Genomic DNA, 18,491 nt, shown 5'->3' on the forward strand with positions numbered 1-18,491 from the left:
GGATTTGCAAGCGAGCGTAGGAGGTCAGCGGTAGTTCAGCATTAGCATATAGCATTAGCATATCCTAGTCTTTAGCATATCTTTTAGTGTTATAAATACTTATTTAGTGTTAGATTTGGCTGTTGGATATTGTAGTTTAGTTAGTGTTTGGCTGTTAGTGTAATTGGGAAAGTAGTTCGGGTTTAGTGCTCCATATCGTGTTAGTATTGGTGAGTAGGTGTAGTGTAGTATGGTTGCGGTGACTCTGTGGGCATTTTACCCGCGATTCTGCACGTCTCCGTTTGAAGAGGGAGGCAGCCCACCGTGGCTCTTCCGCGATTTAGATGCAGCCCACCGACTCTGCTCCCCCACCACGGCGGGCTCCAGTCTGAGGTGAGTAAGCTAAATAAACGTTTTAACATCTTCTAAAGACAATTCCCTACCTAAATGCAAAGTCTGAGAGACGTGGTTCACTTCCTTTAGCTAGTCAGTCGGCAATTCTGCAACAGTGGCTCTAACTGACGCAGCACTAGTAGACAGCATTACAGCGTGAAATCCAGCACAGCGTGACCCGGTTCTGTAAGGAATTCTGTTCAGGAGGTCACATTTCAGGCTCTCCACATCATGTGTGACTGACTTTTACGTTATAACGATCACACACTAGGAATGTTATAAAGCACCTATATAGGAGATTCTTTTGTATATTATCTGACTTTATAAACTCCCAACAACAATGTGCTTATTTTTTTTTCAGGCTAAATCTACCCAAGACACTGGCTGTCAGACTGATTTAGCTGCAAGAATGCACTTGTCCAGGCAGACGTGAAGCCTTACCGGCGTAGCAAAGGTGAATTATTTTTAATAATCTTCTATGTAAACATTTTATTATTACCTTCTAGTTTTAATTTGTTTTACAGATTATTGTTGCACGTGATTTTATGCTCTTTTAAACATTTATAAATGTGCTGCTTCTTTGTTTTTACATAGCCAGCCAGAATGGAGTTCACAGCCGCAGTGTGTCTGGTGACCCACGGGGACCATGATGAAAATTCATCTTCCAGAAGGTCCCAGAGCAGCGGCCACACCCCCTGAAAAGACCAAGGTGTGAGGTGTCTGCTGTTGATTCCAGCTTCCACCTCAGTGACAGTGCAAGCTCAGTGAACTGTTCAAGGTAAAAAAAAATTAAAACATTTCAGAATTTTTAAGATATTAACAATTAAATAAGTATGTGATTACATCATGACGGAGGCTACTGATTCTGCCCCCGTGACACTTGGTGGTGACGTGTGAGCTGATTCACCTGGTAAACAACTTTTACATTAAATATTTTGTTTTTGCTATCAAAAGTAAATTAGCTAATAACCTGCATTATTGCAGGACACTCAGCAAAATATGGACTCTACAACATGAGGCAGGCACACGTTAATAACTCTATAAGAGCACATAAGGTGAGCAACACCACATATAGTACACTGTCCTGAATTTGTTTTCTTTCTGCATCTCATTAGCCTGGCTGATCACCTGATAACTCCTGTCATCTGGTTATGGCAGCATGAGGATGTCCTCACACACCTGTAACCTATCAGCTCATCTGGCAGAATAGAGAGAGAAGAGACAACACCACATCTCCTGTTCCTGGAAAGCCTTCAGCCATCCTTCGATGACTGAGAACCTCCATCAGCTCTGTCTCCTGTCTGCCTACAATTATTATAATAAATATTGTGTTTGACAAGTTTTTTTGTGCTGCCAAATATCTCATATAGATTCCAGTTTTGATATTTTAATGGATATTTATAAATTACATTAATTGAATTATCACAATGCATGTTTAACTAGCTCTATTGTGATGAATTAAACTAGCACATCACTGTTAAAAGCTCGTTTTAATTTCAAGCATGTTTAAGTATTTATGGACATGAAAAAAACAGGAAATATATAAATTGAGATTTATTTAATTAATATAACAAATAAGGGGGAAAGAGTCATTGAAAGGCACATTCTTCTGGAAGCTCCTGATCCTGACGACACCAGCAGAGGAGACCACCTGCAGACACCAGAGGACCTGGAACCAAGAGAGCAGCTGTTATTAGTAAATAAATAAATCAGGGCAGTTTTAGTGAGCTGAACACATTACAGAATAATTTTCTCATGGGGTATTTTCATAACTTTATGCAGCAGACTGTAACTTGAGCCCAGAGCTACCGGAGAGCTGCTATCCAGCACGTTTCAGTGGATTTTCCTGCTTTAACAGGTTAGATTAACTGTTAAGCAGCTCAGCTATTTGTTGCTGATTAAAACCAGGTGTGCTGAAGCAGATAAACCTCTAAAACATGCTGAATACTAGCTCTCCAGGGCCGTGGAGACAAACCCTGCAGCTAATCTGATGCTATGGCTAATGGCTACTTACATTCAGAGGTGGTTCTGTTGGGTCGGTTCTGGGAGTTACAGGCAACTCACAAGCTCACAACAATAAGGCTCAGGTCCGCTTGTCTCCTCCAAATAGACTTGGTCCCTTTCTTCTCGAGTGTCTGGGTAAGGAGGGGGAGAAACATCCTCCATTTCTAATAACTGCATAGAGTGAAGGGAGCTAGCATCGTCTAGTTAGCCGTCGTCTTCGTCACTGCCGCGGCTCCGCCCTCTCGGTCCTCCAGGCAACGCCTACTAATGTTGCATTTTTAAAATTGATACGTGGGTGGAGAAGGACTCCGAGGCTCAATTGACCCGCTCTTTAACGAAAATAACAGGCTGAGACAGTCCCTTGTGTGTGTGTGTGTGTGTGTGTGTGTGTGTGTGTGTGGCCCGGAGGACAGGAGAACGTGCAGCTAATTAATTAAATACTTTGGTTCTGTACCTTTTGTAACCGGATTACAGGATACAATAAGATAATTAAAAGAAAAAATAAACAAATGGGCCAATAATTAGGTTCGGGGAGAATTGGAGGTTGTTTAAGAATGACTGGAGTCACGGGTATAGCATGAAACGGTTTATATACTAAATTTTAATAATAATGGGAAATATAACACATAAAGATAACACACAAAAACAGATGAAAACAATCGACAATAGTAAAATGCTCGGTATGAGATTTGATCATATGAGTCACAAGTCAGCCGGCGTCAAGTCAAATCCCCACGCTTGGGGTGAAAGTCAGAGTCCGGTGGTGCGATTTTTTCCTACCGCACCGTTGAGATTGTTCACAGAAGAGAGCAGTCTGCTCTTCAGTTACTTGAGATGTCCTGGTTCGTTCAGTGGTTAAGGCTCGCCATCTCCCTCGTCAGGAAGAAATCCAGTTCTCGTTCCAAGTGAGTGATCATAGGAGTCGGGATCAAACCCAAGGAAAAAAAAAAACCCAGCCTGTAAACAACAGGACTGTTAGCGAGTTGGCATCGACCCTTCTCGTCACATCACAGCATAAAGTCTTACAGACTTAAACAAATGCTTCACTCTATTGGCATAGCCAATCATGTTTGGGTTCACAGTTCAACTAACATAACATCAATTTGATTGTCTATTAAAATAATTCTCAGTAGCTCTGGAAATATAATTACATATGACAACAATTGTTCAGCTCAATAGGCTCACTTAGATTCTATTACTCTACACTATTCAACAAGAAATACATTCATGACAACAAGGATACATTTAGTTGTGTTTCTATACAGCATTGTGACACCTTGTATATCTGTAACACAATAAATAAATAAATAAATAAATAAATAAATAAATAAATAAAATGTTCTATAACAAAATTCAACAAAATATAAATTCTGGTCCTTTGGTCCACCTTTGTAAAATAATTCCTCCCTAATCAGTTAGCTTTTATTTATTTTTATTTATCTATTTTTTTTATTATTAAATGTTTGGTTAAGGGACGCATTGCTAATTCTATGGCGTTAGCTATAACGCCCCTGAGGACCTTGTACATCTAGGCCGTACCGCCGTTAACTGGCGGTTTGAGCCGTTAACTCCTATATGCCCTACCACCGTTAACTGGTAGTTTGAGATGTTAACTCCTGGGATCTAACGTCTAGCAGCCCACTGCTGTCACCTCGGTTGCTGTAATTAGCTTTTTGAATTTAATAATTTACTGAATTTAATCTCATTCACTCACCAACGCGCTCCAACGGTTCCCTCCTACAGAGGATTGGTTCACTCTGTCGTCTCCACACAAATCTATAAGAATGGAATTAATTTGATAAGCTATTTAAGTTTCCTTCTTTTTTTTTTAAGTTGCATCGTTAGCTTTTTCTCTTCTTTTTTCTTTACTCACCGCGTTGGTTCCAAGTTCCTAGCTCTTATTAGAAGGAGTCAAGTCCGCCTCTCCCTCTATCTATGCGGCACCCAAATCAGGGTTCTTCACGGCCTCGACCGTTGTTTTTTTTTTTCTCTCTCTCTCTCTCTCTAACCGCTCAGTCTTTGCTTTCTGTATCTGCGTGCTGCACAGCCGTTTGTCTCTCCTCTCGCTCAGCTGCGTCGCACGGTTTTATTTCGCGGAGGCGGGACTTATTTCTCTCAGCCAATGAAATTTCAGATTCCCACCTGGACCAATAGTATACAGCTTTCCTCTTCTGTTTCTGTTAGTGATGTTCAAGATTCTTGTTTTAACCGATGTTTAATATTAAACTCGTTATTTTAGTTATTCACCCTTCCAATAATTCATTATGAAATTATCTATTAGTTAATTAGATATCTATTAATTAGTATTGTTAATTTCCTTAATTTATATTTTATATTTTATCTAAATTGAGGATGGATCATATTAGTAAGCCAATTAGTTAATACCTCATTAAGGTTCTAGCTTCTGGGTTACACTTTCTCTTCAGCACAGCTGACAAAGGTTTATGATGGTCAGTCCTCCTGCATGCTCAGATCATTCCCTTCCCTTGCTTGAAAAATTGTTCCAAAATGAAAGTTGAACCCACATCTTTTTTATCTGTGAATTCAGTGACGTTCGGCGAGTCTCAAATAAAAATTTGGGCATCTTACTGTAAAAAAATATACCATTAATGTAAAAAAGAAACTCTAAATGAACTATGTTCACATCCAGAATTGAACCCAGGTCTTCTGCACGAGAGTCCAGTGTCTTACTAGGTGAGCTAAAGCGCCAGTGACATCTTTTGTATCTGTAATATTTATATCTTTGATGACAGCTGAAACAACGTTCAAAGAACGGTTCGGAGCGAAAATGGATATTTAGTTGCTTTGCAGGAAATATCTAGAAGAAAGTAGCTAAGGGTCCTCTGAAATGTAGCTAGGTTCATCACTAGGCATTAGGAACAGCGACAAAGTCGCTGAGTTGGCACTACCTCACTCTCTGCTGCTAAAGCTACTGATAGCAAACGCTACGGGCTATGCCTGAGCGTGAACGCGCATGAAGCAGCCTGCTCGACCCGAGCATCTCTCTTTTTCTGTGATTTTACAGAAAAACCGGCAATCACAGTAAAAATGTCAGGGCTCATTCTACAGGACCAGGAGATTGCAGGAGAATGTATGAAGAAGGAATTTCTATACATGTTTTGGCTGTCAAACGTCCATAATGTCCCTATAAAGCTATGGGACATATTTATTTGACTTTAAACTCGTCGTGCTCCAAAAATGCAAATTTGCAATGTAAAATAAAGTGATTCTAAAACTGTAAACAGAAGCAATGTTTTGACCAAAAGGCAACATATATTTTTGCTTACCTTGTAAAATATAACAAATCTGTAGTTACCCAACAGTAGCTTTGAAAGTAATACAGTCAAATACTTTTCAAGTATGTGTAGAAACAAGTTACACGAGTAATCCTGAGTACTCATTTATCAACTTAGAAAATAAATATGAGAATATCTCAAATTTCTGAGTATGGAAAAAAAATACATTCAAGTGCCCTCTAATCAGCAGATTCAAACATAAATCATCTCAATTTATGGGACCACAAAAGTAAACGAAGTACTGACTCTCCTAACAAAGATCAAAAAAGTGCATCTCAAACCTGTAACGTGCCAAATATTTGAGTTCTTGGGAATCGATTCTGAACCTTTATAAATAAGAATCCTGATTCACACTTGAATCGATTAATTTCAGCACCTCTAGAATTAGATAGCTTTAGTTGAATGATGAGTACTGAGGAACCAGCCAACACAACACGCTCTGCTTCAAATGCTAAATTCTGAACAACTAATAGTGTGTGATAAAATTTCCTCTCTGGGTGTTTGGGATGACGGTTGGTGAATAATGTCAAAACTGTTTGTAGGCCAGCAGCAGAATTAAAAAGCCAGAGTGAAAAAGTATAGAAGAGGCTTATATAATCTTCTAGAAGAAAGCTGGTTTCCATCATTACTTCTGGCTGTGCAGGTTTAAGGCTTTGATGGCCTGTCTGTTTATAATTGACTTCTCATTTTGTGAGAGGGTGTGCTCTTTCTGCAGTGAAGGAGATACATTTATAGATGTAGCATGGAAATGTGAACATTCTTACACACAGAGGCTGAACGCTCTGAGATCCATGTACCTCAGACACAACTCCCAAACACAAATACACACATATATATATATATATATATATATATATATATATATATATATATATATATATATATATATATATATATATATATATATACCTAGAGTAAATTACTACTGATGATGGTATTCACCATGAAAATAACAATTATAAGACTGCTTTAGCACTTCACCAACTGTGTTCATAAATTGACATGATGGCAGCATGTTGTGACCAGTACGGTATCATTCCTGCATCTTTGAAGAATCAGTGATTGCACCCCAGCATGCCTAGCTCCCAGGTTGCCTCTGATTGGCTGATTGAAGCAGACTAATGAACGACTGTGCAAAGACCTGGAGACTTATTCCGGTCTGATTAATGTGTTTTCCTGAATGCCAATTAAACACTGATTACACAAATTAACAACGCTGGGCCACCATGATCACTAAGTACTCACAGAGAGAGACTAGCTTTGATAGAACAGACTACAAACACACACACACACACACACACACATGCAGCTGTAAAGCACCACGCCCCAGTTGTCCTTCTATCCTTACCCAAAGCCCCATCAGATGCTGCCCAGGCCAGACAGTTGTTACAACATAATGCTTTTAGCTGCATGTCGTCTAAGAGTTACGAACCTTGCTCACCAAGCACACTATCTTGTGACTCTTTCACTTTCTCTAACACACAAACACACACCCGGGGAAAAAGACTTCACCCAGAGCCATGCAAGAGTACCCATAGAACAGGCCCGAGACAGACAGCTGGTGCCAAAGGGTGCAGTTAGTGGATCCCCCCTCTGGGATGGGTTTCCACCCGCTTTCCCTTGTATGGAGCCAGAGGAAAAGAGGGACAATGTTTGAGCGGCAAGATTAAGGGGAAGGAAACCGTCACAGGAGAGGGGTAAAGGAGGGGCTAGAAAAGCAACAGAGCAAGAGAGGAGGGGAAATTTAAAAAAATAAAGGAAGGTTTCTGCAGACTGAATGTAATGTGACACTACTGGGAGGTGGGGGGGTGACAGCATGGAAAGACCCAGTCAGTCCAAGAGGTGAGAGACAGTGTGTGGAAAAATGAAAGAGGAAGAGAGAGAAAATGGAAAATGATGTGCAGAACTCCATGAAATTCATTCTGGTTAACTGGAAGTCTTAAAATGCCCGGTAGACCTTCTTTCTCTTTTAATGCCTGTGACCAAATTTTTTATGCGTGTTCTGTCTGGGTGTTAATACAAAAAATAATGTTGCTTTATCTGTGGTGACAGGAGTAAAAACTCCACTCAAACTAGTGTCAACCTATTTAGTAAGTATATAAATATCCTGTTGGTTTTTAGGGTGTTGGTTTAACTAGGCTGCAAATGTGTGTATGTGTGTGCGATGCCAATGCCTGTCCTTACTTAAAAGTGGTACAGAAAACTGATAAACAGGAATAAAACCAATGAATGTTTCTGAATCTGGGTGAATGTCAATCCGCTTAAACGCCCGTGCGTAGGCAGTGATGCACTTCTGCTCGTCTGTCAGCTTCAGCAAAGAGCGTGTACATTTAATAATTCATTTATTGTTCTGACTTAACTCAATACATCTTGAAAACAAGTAGTTATGCTACAGTTTTGATACCTCCCTGACAAATGCACAAATCAGGACTGCCTCTTCCTTTTCGTTATGGAAATATTAAATTATAAGTGTATTTTTATTTTTCCAAACGGTTGCTGTGTTTTTGCATGTAGAAAGACGAATTCAGCAGCTTTTTTTCTTAACCTAATACCCTCTTGTAGAGTGGACATATGCAGCATGACCATGAGGCGAGAAAAGAAGAGCGTTCCATAGAGGCAGAGAAGATTGAGATGGCAAGAGTTTAAGGGTGAGGATTTCTTTCAGGCTGAGCTGAAAGAATCTGGTTTAAAAGCCAATTCATATCCAGAATACACAGTTAAAACAGAAATTATCCTTATACTTATTAGAAAACATGCACACTCAGAAACTCAACCCACGTGCACACAAGGTCTGATGAGCGACTGACATCCTAATAAGCCACTATGTATGATAAAGTGGCTCTGAAAACCATTCATCGGGTACATTTAGCCAAGAACTCCATCGAGTGCCAAATTCCAAGCATCAAAACACGTGCACGCTTAAAAATATCAATGATGTTGCTTTCTGCTAGGCATCGGGAGCTCTTTAGAAACGATGGTTACTGTAATCAGCATAATGTTTGCCTTGAGCTGTAGACTGACATTTAAAACTGTGGATTATTAGAGCAAAACCCACACGGTGCTTTTCAGAGAGCAGTATCATATTATTAAGGAGAACTATTATAGATTACTGTTATAGTAGCAAAGCTGCACTGGTTGTTTTAGAATATGGGGTTTCACTCCGCTGTAATGACTGAGCTGCTGGCCTCACTTAAAAGTCTAGTACTTCTGGACAGTTTGGGTTCTCCCTGCAAGTACACGACCAAAGGACATATTCGTCAACTTTTCCAGTGATGTAGCTTGAAACTAAACACCTCTATTGGAGGCCATTACCAAAGGTAATGGCAACTGATAAAGCCAATGATCCACATTTTTCCATCTTTGCTTTATAAGTGAACAATCTCCCGACAAAAGGACAAACGCTCTTCTATGAGTAATAACACTTCTGTTTTCCGTTTGGGAAAAAAAACAAACTGCAAGGACAACAATCAATCAAAATTTAACACATCTTTAGAGCACTGACTAGCTGTAGTCTTCGATTTTCTGCCAGCCCTGAGGGAAGGTTAACCGCTTAGCACACTTCATATAATAATGCATGAAAACACCTTTTATCAAATCAATTTAGGCCTCTGCAAAAACCCTAACAGAAATGACACGGTGACTTTTAATTTCCCTGAAGTGAGGCCAAACCTGTAAGTGTCAACAGGTAAATTTTACAAGCAAAGCCAAAATACAAACCTGCTCACAGAGCAGAGAGAAATGTTGGACCAGCATCCTACTTAGAAGCAGCAGATAATTTAATGAGTTCAGCAGGTCAGTTTTTACAGGTCATGCAACATAAGTCTGCCTTTATCAAAGCTTACAGAACATTTTAACTTGGGGAAAAAATGCAGCAAAACCAAAACATGTTATAAATCACAATGGACTTACCAATATTATATAGGATTTGTATCTTAAAAACAGCTCCTGTCCAAGTGGCTAGCTCATTTACACTCTATTTTAATGCCAACATGAGCACTTTTTGATAAATTCCTTGTCATTTTTAACATGATAAAATAATTTAAAGTAAAATCTATTTAAAAAATGTTCTTTTGCCGTCATGAAACAGCGTAAGATTCTTGATGCAATCTGTAAAAAGCAACTTTGTCTCAGAACTCTCCAGTTTTACCAAATCATAGTAAAAACATACTGAAATATTTTTAATTGCCATATGTTGTAGTCAATAACCAGCTAACATTGTTACTGCTTACTTGTGATACAATTGTTACTAAAAAAGAGGCTTTAGTATAAAATCAGTTGACATTGTTCCAAAGGTGTTGTACATTTGATGCAGACAATTCTCAATCTGTTCATTTCTGAAGCTTTTGATATAAAAAAAATACATGCATATTTAAGAAGAATGTAAAAAATCGGAGGAAAAAAGCCCTGGATATTCTAATCCAGTACATTGTATTTTTATGAACATTTTTCCTAAAATATACATAAAAGTCGGGCTGGGCGATTTGGCCTAAAATCAGTATCACAATATATTGAGAATTCCACCTTGATAACGATAAATGGACGATAACTACAGGTACGCACAGAAAAAATAGTTGTCCACAAGATGGGGCTGTCACATATATTATGTTGAGTCACATTCTTACGTGACTCAAGGTGGTACAGCTTCCTAAAGGGACATGAATGTTGCCAACCTATACACATCTTTTCAGTTTTTTTATTATCAAATTTATTAACATGGAAAACATTTTCTCGATGAGTCAGAAATTTTGATAATGATAAATTTTCTATTTATTGCCCAGCCCTACCTAAAAGTAATTCAAAACACATCAAACTTTACATTTGTGTATTTCAGAACAGTTTTATTAGTGATGTCCAATATTCTAGGCCTACTTCCACTATACTATCAGAATATCAGAAATGATCTGTATCGGTTTTTCCTCTTTTAATTACACAGATTTTAAGTACCAAGCACATACTGTACACAAAACTCTTGTGTTAATTCTCCTCTCATCCAAAATGTCAAAATATGACAGCTCCGAGGTATAGCTTTTGACTATATACTTTTGTTTGATTGGCACAAATTATGAAGAAGTAGAAATTTGTCCTGTATAGTAGACATTTGTCAGGGTTGTGTCAGGGAGAATGTGACTGCTTTAGAATACATGATCGGAGAAATTTCACGTTAGTTACCTAAAATGATTGGCTTTTGTTTTCATGAAGGGGGGGGGGGGCTTCACATATATTGGTATTGGTTTGGGGGCAGCAGTACATCGGCAAGTAGAACAAGTTGTCCAGTATTGGAAGGTTGCAAGTTTGATTCTGGCTCCCACCAGAAAATGCCACTGTTATGTCCTTGGGCAAGACTCTTAGCCCACCTTGCCCTCTGGTAGTGGTCGGAGGACCCGGTGGCACCAGTGCTTGGCAGTCTTGCTTCCGTCAGTGCGCCCCAGGGCAGCTGTTGCTTATCATCACCTGTGTGTGTGTGTGTGTGTGTGTGTGTGTGTGTGTGTGTGTGTGTGTGTGTGTGTGTGTGTGTGCGTGCGAATGACTGATTGTGCTGTGAAGCTCCTTGGGGGGTGGTAGAAGAAGGCACTATATAAATGCAGGCCATTTACCATTTTTTACCATTTGGTTTATGTTGGAATCATAAATTAAGAGTTAGACTATATAAGAGTTTAGATTATATCAGTGTACCTCAGGGGTAGGCAATACTGGTCCTTGAGTGCCGCTATCCAGCATGTCTTGGTTAGGATTTGACCAACACACCTGATTTTAATCAGCAAGTGGCAGACTTCTGCAGAACTTGATGAGCTGCTGAACAGGTAACTGAACCATTGAATTAGGTGTGTTGGAGCAGGGAAACAGCCAAAACATCATGGAAGCGCCACCCGTGGACCCAGGATTGCCTGCTCTTGGCATAGTGTGCATCACTGTAATGGTATATCAGTAAATCGGCATATAAGATCATGGTAAAAATTCTGATATTTAACATTTCAAACATTTTTGTGATCAGCATATTAAACTAATATGTTTAGTACTACTGGTATCAAACATACTGATTATTACGCAGAACGAACGCCAAAGGTTAAACAGGGACACCTCTAACAGAGGAGTGAAATTTTAAACTCAGAAGTAAGCATTAATCCAAAATGCCAAATGGTCAGTAAATTATTACAAATTACATTGAATTTACATTTTAAAAAGTACTAAACAGCATCACCTTCACAGAAACATGCTGTGTCGCCTTCCCTCGTTTTCCACTGACTCAGTATTTTTGAATTGAAGAGTTGCATATATTATCAGTACGTTTGTATAAAAGTGGAAGAAAATTATTTTCCAAGACAAGCATTATTACTCACATCATCGACAAGCGAAGTGTTGATCTATCAATGAAGGCTCATGTCACAGCTGATGTAAAACTACAGTAAACTTGACTTGATGAGCGACCGTGGTTCTGATCAACCAAGGACACCTCTAATATGCTCTGTACAGATAAACACTCTAATCTAAAAGTCCCATTCGTGGGATTTACGTCCTGACAGGTTTAAAATGCAACCGCCTCAAAAGAACAAAGAGTGACACTTTTGAGTGTGATGAAGGTTCTGCTGAGTCAAATATAACCACAACAGAAAACACAGCTGAGCCACAAGATTGGGATATAACTCAAGATAACTGAGCTATGAGGATATTTGTGTCTTGGTGGTTGTGCTGATCGGTGTGTGTGTGTGCGCGCGCGAGCGTGCGCGTGCGTGTGTGTGTGTGTGTGCGCGCGTGCGTGTGTGTGTGCGTGTGTGTGTGTGTGTGTGTGTGTGTAAACCCTATACAAGCTCTGTACAGGGTATTATTGGAAGGATTGTATCACCGGGTAAACAAGATAATTAATTTCTCTCTTTTGGTCGAATGCTTTCATTTTATTTTCATTTGTTTGCCTTTCTCTCTCTTCCCACGTTCACAAGATAAAGTGAATCCTATGAGGGACGACTTGTGACTCGGTGCGCTCACATATTCATTTTATTTTCTGATAGGATAACAAAACGTGTGAGGGAATGGTGTGTGTTTGTGAGTGCTTGCCTGTGCACTTAATGAGATGAATGTGTGTCCTCCTCCCCTTCCCAATTATGGTGAGTGGAAGAGAGATATAAGTGTTGTAAAGGGATGAAAGTTGTAATGCAGCGAGGCAAAGAAGAAAAGAATGATACGTATGATTTGAGAGAAAGATGCAGAAAGCGGGGGGGGGGGGGGGGGGGGGGGGATTAGAGGAACGGCAAGGAATATAGAGCGAGTCCATTAGCCAACCAGCTACGCGAATCTTAGTCAGAAGAATTCACCGAATTCACTTCATCTGTCATGATGAATAATGTTTGACTTTGTCAGTTCGGTTCTTTAAATCTTGTCTATCCATATACCACGGTGACTCAAACTGACAGCCTATTCTCATTTTATTTCTCCTTTGTCTTAATTTCTCCACTTCATTTAGCCTACCTTGACATGCCTGTGTGTCCGATCATGCCCTCAAAACGTTAACATAGCATTTCATTTACAGAATAAATTCAGTCATTTCTATAAATTCCTATAAATCTAAATACACAGAAAAAAATAACACATTCATGGCTGTTTGAGACTGAAAAAGTAATAGTTAAATATTTTTTAGGTTACAGTAGCATGTTCGTTTGTTTCCCTGCTCAAACACACCTGATTTTATCAGTAGGTGATTAACAGACTTCTACAGAGCTCCATAGGCTGCTGAATAGGTGATTCAGCTATTGAGTTTGGTGTGTTGGAGTACGGAAACAGCTAAAGCATCCTAGCCAAATATTATTTGCCGGGTTTTCCTCAGCGCTTCATAAGCCTGGCGGCCCCCCTCCCCGATCCTACCGTGTCCGCTGAAACAAACAGTGCAACAAAACTAGAGCCCTCCATCAGCTGATACTGGTGAGAAACACCAGCGGAACGTGTGCAACCCCCCACCCCCACTCTCACGGAGGAGCGCCGTGGGATGACTGGCCAGAATGCTTCTAGGGGATGCAGAGCTGGAGCGTTCCTTGATCAAACTTTGCAAAGCAAGAATTTGGTCACTAGGCTAAAAACATTCTGGTTAATGGGACCAGGGATGCTTAGCCTCAGTCTGTACAAAGCACGTTCATGAAGCTGTTTGCTCAGGCAATCTCACCAGCTCTTTTCTGGATTACTTCAGTACCTTCCAGGATGAGCTGTTTCAGGGATCTGTCACTTTAATGCGAATAATTTCTTGCTAGCCCCACCCACCCATCCCCTGATTTGCTGCTATGAGATGAGGAGCTCGGATATCCTAGAGGGACTCTGAGTAGAGCTGCTGCTCAGCCACCATCGACAGGTTCCATGATAATTTTCCATATTCTGATGTGTCAATAAGGAACTTGATGGCTCATGGACTCCTGAAACCAAACACTGAAACAACATTAATAAACATTTTTGTTCACGTTTGGACTGGAAGTAGAGACCCACATGGCAAAAATGCAAAAAGTGAGTTTTGAACAATATAGGCGAGTCTCGAAAAGTAAGAATCTGGTGAAAAAGTCAATTTAATTCAGTGATTCAACTTCGACTGAAAGAGGCTCAGGAACCCTTTCCAGGTGTTTTGGATTCATGAGCTGATTAGAGTGTGACACTCTATGTCACTCTTTGACACTCTACCTAGAACATTGAAATTTTCACAATATTCAAATTGTTTGACATTTTCAATGTGGGGGTTTTCATAAGCTGTAAGCCATAATCATCAAAATAAAAACAAATAAATACATGAAATATCTGGCTTTGCATGGAATGAGCCCATCTCATATGTGCGTTTAACCTTTTAAATTGAATTATTGAAATAATTAAACTTTTGCACCATATTTTAATTTTCTGAGTTTCACTTGTATGTCCCTTTTAAAGCAACACAGCCCATATTAACACTAGGGCATATCTATTTTTAATGATTAATTCCCACATCAGTTATTGGTCATCTGGCAAAAAAAATTGGCAAAGATGAGCACTTTCACCTAATAAACAAAAACACATGATTTGGGCGAAAGTGGGCACACAGATAACCAGTGAACTTTCAAGTTGTAGTAGGAGTACTTTCAAGTAGTACTTCTTACTGTGATAAGCTCTGGCTCATTAAAAGAGACTGGGAATGTCTCCCTACATGAAACCAAATATGCAGAGCAATCAATACCACCATGTTGTAAATCAAAAATATAAAGTATATGATACACAATCCTGGACCTGAAAATGAAAGCATTGTAATGGTACACCAATACAGTGATTCTTTTTTTTTTTTGTATTTAGACTTGTATTCATGGCCTTTAAGTCAATGAATCTCGACTTTGATTTGAAGGTTATAGTAAAAGATTCAGATATTTCTGTGATAAAAGAAGCAGAATCTCATTTTTCTCTGACATTCAAGTGAAACTGAACACATAAAGACCGCTGAAATAAAATGATCGCTCTTCATGCGAGACTAAAGATACTAGTTTAGGCTACTGTGGCAGGAACCCTTTAGTGTTTTTCATTTTTATGATCCTGTGCCAGGACTTTCCTGAAACTTTATTTGTTGTAACTTGTGTATAGTGTATACGCCATTGTGTACAGTGTTTGTTGTGCACCTTAAAATGGATCTGCTGTCAAAGAAGCAGTGTAGCAATAAAGATGTAGCTGTAGCTAGCTGAAATAGCCCACCCAGTAGAGGTTTCTGTCTGAACAATCAAAGCGATTTTTATTACTTGCTTGCTGTTATTTGTCCAACCCTTAAGTCTGAAGATCACTCTCTACAGCTCAGTTGTGCTGCATTACATGACCTACCAGATGAGTGTGTGAGCATTTAAAAACACAAAATATGTTGAGGCTCAGGGCCTCTGGTGACAAAAATAAAAGCACACATTGAATAGCAACTTGTTGATGAAAACTTATTCAGTTCTGACAGAATCATAGAGAGTTTTTGTACAAAGTCCAGGTGAAAACCAATAAGAGTACATTCTACTTTCTCCACCCCCACAACACTCAACACTTGGCTCTTTGTGCTGTAAATGGGCCGTCTTCATTGTTGGCTGCTGACAGAAATCAGTTACTTGAAATTTCCACTGTGGACAGAAAATTCTTTAAGACATCAGGCTCTAATTTATTGTCATCATTGCTGGAAAACAGCTACTTTTGTATTTTAACAAAATGTCACTAATGAGTTTTTAAGGAAGCTAAACTGTCACGTTTGTGAAGCAGGTGCTTTAAAGAGAATAGCTGCTCTTGTTCTATCGTGACTTTGTGTGTAAGGTAGAGCTCAGCACAGAAAGCTAAGTGAAATAGGGACATTTAATTCCATTGGCAAGTAAACAGAACTGTTGTGTTTTAAGTTTGACCATCTTGACAAGTCCAGCAAATATTCAAGAAACTTATTTGTATGGTTGATGGTATGGCACTGACGGAAGCATGTCTGTAAAACCATGGTGCCACTGGTCCCTCCGACCACCACCAGCAGGCAAGGCAGGTTAAGTGTCTTGCACAAGGACACAACAGCAGCATTCTCTGCCGGAAGCCGGAATCAAACCTACACCCTTCCGGTTACTGGACAACCTGCTCCACCTCCTGAGCTACTGCTGTCCTTTATTCTTGACAGTTTCAGTACCTTCCAGAATGAGTCGTTTCAGGGCTATGCCGCTTCAAGTAAACAAGCTGAAGTTGGCCACGACCACCCATCCCCTACTCAGGCAGCTATAAGCTGAGATGCTCCAATAACTAGGAGGGACTCAGAGTAGAACCATTGCTTCTCCAGCCTGGAGAGGTGAGATAGAGTTCTATACCAAAATCCCCATTTGTGACATCACAAATGGGGATTTTCTTTTTTAAACAGCTTGTTTTAGGCACATAATTCTTAAAACCAAACACTCAGAAAAAACAATGTCTGCTTTTTAAAAGTCAGTTTGTAAACACAGAGCAAATATCCAAATTCAACCTAGGAAAGTTTGCATTACTTCCCAACTCCAGAGGTGGCAGTAGCTCAGGAGGTAAAGTATGTTGTTCAGCAGTCAGTAGGGATGGGTACCTTTGACATTTGAATCGATCCGGTACTAATTCCCGGTACCTACGAATCGATACCGGTACTTAACGGTACGAATTTTCGATACTTTTGAGTGTTTAATATTTGTAATTCTCTTTTATAATTAAATATATATATTTCTCAATATATAACCATATTTGATAAATATCACGATAAATAACGTACAACTGTTTGTATTTTAACATTGTCCTTGTAGTTTTATAAGCTGATAATTAAACTGAAGTAAACATCTTTACTGTGAACTAAATTTACTGTGTATCTTGATACGTTTTACCATCCTTTTTCAATTGATTTTTCCTACTGGGAAGTTAGAATTTCCGAGGAGAAAGCGAACGCACCATTAGATGATAACAATGGTGGCATAGGAAGCTAACATACCGTATCAAGCTAACGTTATCTTAAACAGTTTATTTAACTGCTGGAGCAGATTTAAACGATGATGCCTCACACTTAGATCATTATCACTGGTTTCATCTTCATCCAATCACCCGTCGCATTTAGTAAAGTGAAGCCAAACTTTAGAGCGCGTTCATGTTCTTCTAGTTGGATTTTCGGAGTTCCGAGGAGAAAGCAAATGCACCATTAGTGAAACGGAAGCTAACAAATCAAGCTAACGTTATCTTAAATATTTTATTTACCTACCGGAGCAGATTAAGATGAGGATGTTTCACTTACATCGTTGTCACGTTTCATCGTCACCCAGTTACCCATCACATTTAGTGAAGTGGACCCAAGCTTTAGCCTGGGTTCTTTCTACCATGCTGCTCTGCTTACAACTCGCTCGCAGCGAGCGACGACATAGCGCTCTTGCACATGCGCAGCTGTCTAGGCAAGTTCTCGTTGTGAAGGACGGGTACCGAAACGAGGCACCGTTTAAAATAAGTGAATCGTGCTCGGTCGGTACTGCGGAATTCGGTCGGTACCTTAAAAAGTACCGAATTCAGTACCCATCCCTAGCAGTCAGAGGGTTGTAGGATCAATCCTGGCTCCGTGCAGAGAATGTTACTGTTGATTTTGTGTCCCTGAGCAAAACACTTGACCCATATTCTCTGCTGGTGGTGGTCAGAAGGACCGGTGGCACCTGTGCTCAGCTGTCTCACCTCTGTCAGTGCACCACAGGACAGCTGTGGCTACATCGTAGCTCATCACCATCAGTGTGTGAATAGATGAATGATACACTATAGTTTAAAGTGCTTTGGAGTCCTCTGGCTCTGATAGGCATTATACAAGGGCAGGACATTTATCCTTTAATTGGAAACATACTAGCTGGTATGTTTCTGGAAATTACTGAGACTGAAAAGCTGAGACTTTTTACTCCAGTCACTAGTCAGTCCAGTCAAAAACTACAGCTCATGTTGAGTTTAACTTTATTTTTTCACCCTCATTATTGCAATTAATATATTTATGTGTATGTATGTATATATATATATGTATATATATATATATATATATATATATATATATATATATATATATATATATATATTCTGAAATGTAATTAATAGTTGAGTATGTACAGAACTACACCTGCAGCATAATAATGTAAAATATTAAAATCACAGCTCACAAGGTGCTCTAACTGAAAAGGTGGTAATGAAATAATGATTGTTTTTAGATGGATACTGTAATATGTATTACAATTGATGTAGCTTTTATGATAATAAGCCATATCAAAAATGCAGCCAAAAGCTGGACTCAAAACTGAAACCTGAAAGCTTAACGGATCTAAAGCATCATGCTTGGTTTTACTGTTTCAAATCAAAAGTATT

At 39.4% G+C, this 18,491-nt stretch overlaps 1 protein-coding gene and 2 long non-coding RNA genes across 4 annotated transcripts in view; 1 reads left to right on the forward strand and 2 right to left on the reverse strand.

The window, feature by feature from the left end:
* sdk1b (sidekick cell adhesion molecule 1b) overlaps positions 1-18,491 on the reverse strand; it is a 410,260-nt gene that overhangs the window by 360,808 nt on the left and 30,961 nt on the right. The gene's annotated exons all lie outside the window — the stretch shown is intronic.
* LOC139069596 (uncharacterized) overlaps positions 1-18,491 on the forward strand; it is a 233,477-nt gene that overhangs the window by 797 nt on the left and 214,189 nt on the right. The window contains exons 1-2 of the long non-coding RNA XR_011520271.1: positions 1-1,150; positions 1,357-1,427. The exon at positions 1-1,150 is cut by the window's left edge and continues 797 nt beyond it. This is a non-coding gene — a long non-coding RNA (uncharacterized lncRNA). The remainder of the gene's footprint in view (positions 1,151-1,356; positions 1,428-18,491) is intronic.
* LOC129164250 (uncharacterized) lies at positions 1,916-6,503 on the reverse strand. Its single transcript, XR_008563852.2, has 2 exons — positions 2,387-6,503; positions 1,916-2,041 (listed from the first exon to the last, which is right to left on the reverse strand). It is a non-coding gene; the product is annotated as an uncharacterized lncRNA (long non-coding RNA).

Source organism: Nothobranchius furzeri, chromosome 4, assembly GCF_043380555.1.
Source record: "Nothobranchius furzeri strain GRZ-AD chromosome 4, NfurGRZ-RIMD1, whole genome shotgun sequence".
Taxonomy (NCBI): domain Eukaryota; kingdom Metazoa; phylum Chordata; class Actinopteri; order Cyprinodontiformes; family Nothobranchiidae; genus Nothobranchius; species Nothobranchius furzeri.